We start from the raw sequence: 6514 nt of genomic DNA, 5'->3' as shown, positions 1-6514 counted from the left end.
TGTTGACATGCAACTTATTTATTTAAACATGCAACATATTTATGTCGACATGCAACTTATTTGTGATGGCATGCTGTTTGTTTGAAAGAGGGTGCAGTTTAATCAAAATCTGTGTTTGCAGTGAATGAGAAGCTTCATCTCTGAACGTTCATCTTGTCTCTACACAACTGACAAGGTAAAACTTAGTTTTAGATCTGATATAAAACTGATATTGGATGTAATGAAGATCTTTTAGTTGATTAATCTGGTGATTTGTATAATCCTTACTGAAAGTAATTCTTGATGTCAATATCTCTTTTCGTCAGAGTGCCCATTTCTTAATATATGTACTTCATGCTGCTATTATTTGATCAAACATAATACTTTTAGTTCTTCACTATCTTCAGTGGTGGATCCAGGAATCTTGAGAAGGGGGGTCCCAACCAGTTTTGGTCGGGGTAAGGGCCCACGATCACATAAAAAAATGATTTATTAAATCTTATGTGTGTATTTCGGACACAAAAGGGGGAGCCGAGGCCCCTTGCCCCCTCTATACCCGTCAGTGCTATCTTAGATAAGTTTAATTGAATTGCAATATTTTAATGATAAACTCTTACAAGCAAGCCGTAGTGTATTTATAGAATGATTTTGTTTGATGTAAATTTACACATGTAGAAAGCAAAACAAAAATTCATTGTGTAGAAATTATTTTTTCCCATTTTTTTCAGTGACAAAAATACAATGGGTGAAAATATCTATACACCTGCTCTGGCTCAACGTTTGGTTGTGGACGGACTACCTCTCAGCAGGAATGAAATGATTGCTGTTTATTACCACTCTGGCTATACTATTCAGGAAATCATTGGATTTCTTGCGACCAGAAATAACATTGCTCTTAGTGCAAGACAAATTCATCGAGTTTTAAGGGAAATGAATCTGACGAGACGAAACAACCAGCCACGTTTGGAAGACATTGTTACGGCTATTCTACATGAACTTTTAGGCTCGGGCGGTGACATAGGCTATAGAGGAATGAGAAGGCGTCTGCTAATCGACCATAACCTCAATGTGTCTTGTGAATTGGTGTGTCTTGCATTAACTGTTTTGGACGCAGAAGGTGTAATAAAGCGTAGACAACGTCGTCTTCAGCGTAGAAGGTACTTTAACGAAGGGCCGAATTTTTGTGTTCATCTAGAGGGCTGGGACAAGTTAAAACCATTCGGAATTTCCATTCATGGCTGTGTAGATGGCTTTTCAAGACGTATTCTCCGGCTCAGAGCTTGCAATTCTAACAAAAACCCTGAGTATATATCCAGATTTTACATAGATTATATCAAAGAAATAAACGGGGTTCCTGTAGTCGTATACGCAGACAGGGATACTGAGAACTCCATACTTCGAGATTTGCAATACGCTTTGCGATGGAATCACCAGGATCCCTTGCAAGGGCTATCAAGTTTTAAGTATGGATCGTCATATAGAAATACAAGAATAGAGCGATTGTGGCGGTGTTTACGAGAAATGTGTGGCAATTTTTGGATAAATTACTTAAAGGATATGAATAATTTAGGTGTCTTTGACACTTCCGACATAGTCCACCTGGAGTGTGTTAGGTATTGTTTTTTTAACAATTATCATCAGAGAACTGAACAGAGTTATACAGCATTGGAATGAACACACAATTAGAAGAAACTGCAATGCAGATTGTCCGTCCGGAAAACCAGATGTTATGTATTTTTAGCCCGAAATTTACCAAACAAGAGATTTCAAAATGCCTGTACATGATAATCTGAATGGCATAGAACAAGAATATTGTGCCTACCCTCCTGCAAATGGTGTTTCAATGGAATTTGAAGTTATTGGTACTCAAATAAGAATGGAAAACGGTTTGAATTACCCACCAAACACAGTAGAAGAAGCAACAGAACTCTTTATCCGAATAACAGACTATGTAGATCGCTTATAAATTACATGTATCTACATACACTTACTTGACTCTTGTCGTTTTAAGGAGGTACATTTTTCTTTAAGTCCCGAATATTGTTTGATAAAGGAATGAGAAATTGTATGTTTGCGAAGCTTTGTGTATTTAATTGCAAATGTATATTACTAGTAAAGTATATATATACATAATATATGTAATTGTTTCTTTTAATCTCCTTTAACCGTCAAGGTAAAAATTTATAATAAATTCAAAAAATTGTTATGAGTACTGTTAAGTGTTGATGTAAGAGTACAAAAGTTTATTTTCCTATGGAATAAAGAATGCATTTGGTCAGCAGGTTTTTTTTTTTTTTGATACCTAGGCCATGACGAACTTTTATTTCATGGTAAAAAAGAATTGTTCCTTTTTAAGAGGGCTGGGTGGTTGTGGCCATTTCCAGACTACATTGATCTTCTTTAGAAGAAGAGCTCAATATAAAGATAAACAAAAATGTTTAAATTTTTTAACTGAAATGTATGACATTTTTGATTGCAAAATGACAGTTGAAAGCTATAGATATCATATCTAACAAAAAAAGTTATATCTGACGGTTAATTTGTTGACCCCCCAGCCTCCTTAATTAAGTTGTTTTAGGTATTGCACCTGTAAATAAAAGCTCTAGATCTCTTCTCCCTCATTCAGAGCATACCTACTTGACATTAAAAAGACATTGTTACGATTTTTCTCACATTTTATATTTCCATTTGTATTGTTTAAAATATTAAATTTGATAACTGCACTTCATACCTTTTATTCTTAAACTGTCTAATGTAGAACTTCACTGAATTCATGAATCATTGAGATTTCTACCATCACATTGGGCCCCACTCAAGTAATGGACAATAGGATGAAAAGCATTTCAGAGAATTTTGCTTTGACCTTGACTTATAACTTAGAAATAGTCCAGTTGGCATAAAAATTTTATTTCAGTCTCATTATCCCTTACCTAAAGCCATTTATTTTTGGTTCTGAACAAGATTAAGCAAATGAAAAATATTATTCAAGGTCACTGCACACACTATGACCACAGACACTCTGTGGAAGTATGAACCAGACTGGACCAAGGGGAGAAAGATGTGCTTCGAACAAAGATTTTTCATATACAATTAACCTTAGACCTTGAAACATAGTTCAAGGTCAATGCACCCATATTATAGATAATAATTTAAACTGCAAAATTTGCTTCAATAAATTTTCGATCATTAAAATCAACTTCAATTTTACCGACAGAAAAAAAATCCAGAACCGTGCCTCATTGTACATGTCTTGGGTAGTAACAAATTTGAACGCATGCACAAATGTTCATAGTTACGTATCACATAATTTCTTTTGCATTAAATTTAATCATTTAATTCAATATCTTATCATTTTGAAAATCGATCATATTTAAAAAAGTATATATCCCAAATGAAATGACAAATCAATCATATTCACTGAAACTTTGTCGCCATTCCTGGGTCTTCAGGCACTTACAGTGATTTGTGATTTCATTTTTGGATATTACTGCTTCAATGCGGTCGACAACATTTTGATGGTTTGAAAAAAATATCAAACGAGGGTTGTTAAGAGTTCTTAAAAGAAAATTAAATGTTGCTTTACTTTGATAAATCACAAGACTTACTGAAATAAAAAAAAAAAACAAAAAAAAAAACCTTTCAACTTGTGTGTATAATATTTTTTAGCAAGTGAGTCATTTCGTTCATTAAAACACCATGTTATTTTTCTTTGATAAAGCAAGTTGTGTTTTAATACCCCTTTTACATTGAACTCACCAGGTTTCAATGAAGATATTATATATGAGGAAAAATGAATTTATTAATAATAATGTTTCAATAAAATTGAAAAAGGTAATAAGTTGTATGTCGACATAAATATGTTGCATGTTTACATAAATAAGTTGCATGTCAACATAAATAAGTTGCATGTCAACATAAGTAAGATGCATGTCGACATAAATAAGTTGCATGTCAACATAGATAAGTTGCATGTCAACATAAATAAGTTGCATGTCGACATATTTATCTCGCATGTCAACATAAATAAGTTGCATGTCAACATAGATAAGTTGCATGTCAACATGAATAAGTTGCATGTCAACATAAATAAGTTGCATGTCAACATATTTATATCGCATGTCAACATAACCAACTTGCATGCCAACTTAACCAAGTTGCATGTCAACATAAATATGTTGCATGTCAACATATTTATCTTGCATGTTAACATAAATAAGTTGCATGTAACATAAATAAGTAGAATCTAGCATGTTGGATGTCACATGTGGGCGATATTTGAGATTTTTGAAGACTTTTTTTTATAATTTTTATTTGATTGCAATTTTCTTGCATGTCAACATATTGATATATCATGTTGACATACCTATCTTGCATGTCAACATATTTATCATGCATGTCGACATATTTGATAGAAAAACAACTTGCACACAAGGGGCAGAAACATGCCACCATAGATAACACATGCTTTTGTGTTTTTCCTCAAAAAGATTTTTTAAACAAAAAAAACCTTTAGAAGTAAGATTAAAACTTTTGAAGCAGACGGTATTCCCCACGTATTTACCGTGAACAACATCGACATTTTTATTTCGATAACGAAATAAATCAAAGTACTGAAAGTACTGGGAAGCGCTAAGCATGGCTTGAATTTAAAATTCATCAGAATTTAAATTCCTTATTGCATTGGAATAAGTACATGTACTATTTTGACGGTGCAGCTGTAAAGAAGGGGGGGGGGGGGGGGGCGAACTCAGTGGTTAAATTGAAATAAACCCGGCTCTTCATTGACTTGACTTTTACATTAAATAACATCGAATGTAAGTTGTAAAATTATAACAAAGTTTTTAAATATGCGAATAAAATTAACAGAGAATCTAATTTACTATCTCTGAGCAATTTTTTTAAGCAAGTGAGTTACTATTATAACCTTTCTTTGTTTGTCGCACCATAGGGCAGTAACACTGAGTTACCTATCCGGACAACAAGACTACTTGTGAACTGCATTAATTGTGGGTCCTAGTTTCTGCGATAAAATTAAATTTATATCAATGTTACAGTACGATTTTTTTTTCTTCTGACTCATCTCATTTCAGATTATGTACGTATATACATGTAGCTCTACATTATCTGGAAAGCTGGGGGTTTTTTGGACAAATTTTGAATGCCTAAGATGTTGCTGATATATCCTTATCATGAACGTAAAGTGGAGAACACAAAACCTTCTAGTGAAAATTTGAACTATAAATCATTCTATTCTCAAGAATATTATTCGTTCTTACTAAAATTCAAAATTGGCTGTCGGCGACCGTGCCTGTCTTAGTTATTTTCGGCCGCATAGATGAGCGATCTATTGGCGGTTGTGTTTGAATGTGCACAAGGAGAAATGAGATATTTTTATTTGCTCCATTTAAAACATCCTTAATAATAGCATATAATTAGGATTATGAATAAATAAATATTTATAAAGTTATTATTTTTATATAACGCAGTTGTGATAAGGCTGTCCGAAGGCTTAAAATGCTTTAAAAATATACAATTTCTTTTGAGCTAGATTTTTATTTCATTATGCAATCCATGATTGAAATTGCGTTTAAATTGAGATAATAGTTTAGTCAGGTATTATAATTAAGCATTTTTTGTGATGTCACATGACTGTGTTGATCACGTGACGGACATTTGTGATATTCTTAAATGTTGCACAAAAATCGCTTTGGCACAAGTGCAAAACGAACTTATTGTGTAAATTTTTTTTGCCTAGATCAATTTATCCCGATCTCTGGTACATAGAAAGTGCTGGGGGCAGGTTTAGTTTTTACTTCGTAAGAAAATATTTTACGAGAAATTCAATTTACTAGCATAAAAAGGGGTATTTTTCACACTTTATCGCAATTTATATAAAAATGGATAAACTACACAAAATCCACCAGCAAAATTCAGTTAAAGGACATACTTCTCTTTGAGATTCACTAAGAATATCTTCAATTTGTCCTTGTTTTTCTCATGTGCCAGTCCAATATAAACACGATTCATAAATTCTAACTCTGTCTACAGACCTATAAGGGGAGCATTTCACACATAATTTTAGCTATTGTTTAAATTTGTGCATATCGGACAAGTGAAAGGAACGGGTGTATCTAATTTCAAATGTTCAACATCAAAACAGCACACTGGATATTAAAATACAATCCTAACAATTGTAATAAACAACAACACACAACACTCTAGAAAATCTACATACCCTGTAAAAATTTATGACACTTTCCCCGTCATGTCAGCTCAAGAAAAACAGTGACTTGACGTCATACTCTTTTATGACGTCATATCGTGGTAGTTCAGCGAAGTTAGTACAGTTTGATCAGTTTGATATTTTACGGACAGCCTTATCTTAGCCGCGAAATGGTTTTACATAAAAAAAAGAAATTCCTAGCATGTGAACTTGTAACATATACACGCAATCAATAAAACGTACTGGGTATACAAATAATGAATAGAAATTGAACTTTTAAATTTTGTATTGAATATGCTACAGTTGAATAAC

The 6514-nt window shown here is 33.0% G+C and overlaps 1 pseudogene; it reads left to right on the top strand.

Moving 5' to 3' along the window:
* The first annotated feature begins 720 nt into the window (after window positions 1-720).
* Window positions 721-2049, top strand: LOC134248233 (uncharacterized; annotated as a pseudogene).
* Window positions 2050-6514: the final 4465 nt, after the last annotated feature.

This window comes from Saccostrea cucullata, unplaced genomic scaffold, assembly GCF_032062105.1.
Source record: "Saccostrea cucullata isolate Sc308-1 unplaced genomic scaffold, CSIRO_AGI_Scuc_v1 ctg3504, whole genome shotgun sequence".
NCBI classification, from domain to species: domain Eukaryota; kingdom Metazoa; phylum Mollusca; class Bivalvia; order Ostreida; family Ostreidae; genus Saccostrea; species Saccostrea cuccullata.
The sequence above is the reverse complement of the archived record's forward strand: the minus strand, read 5'-3'. Positions and strand labels throughout refer to the sequence as shown.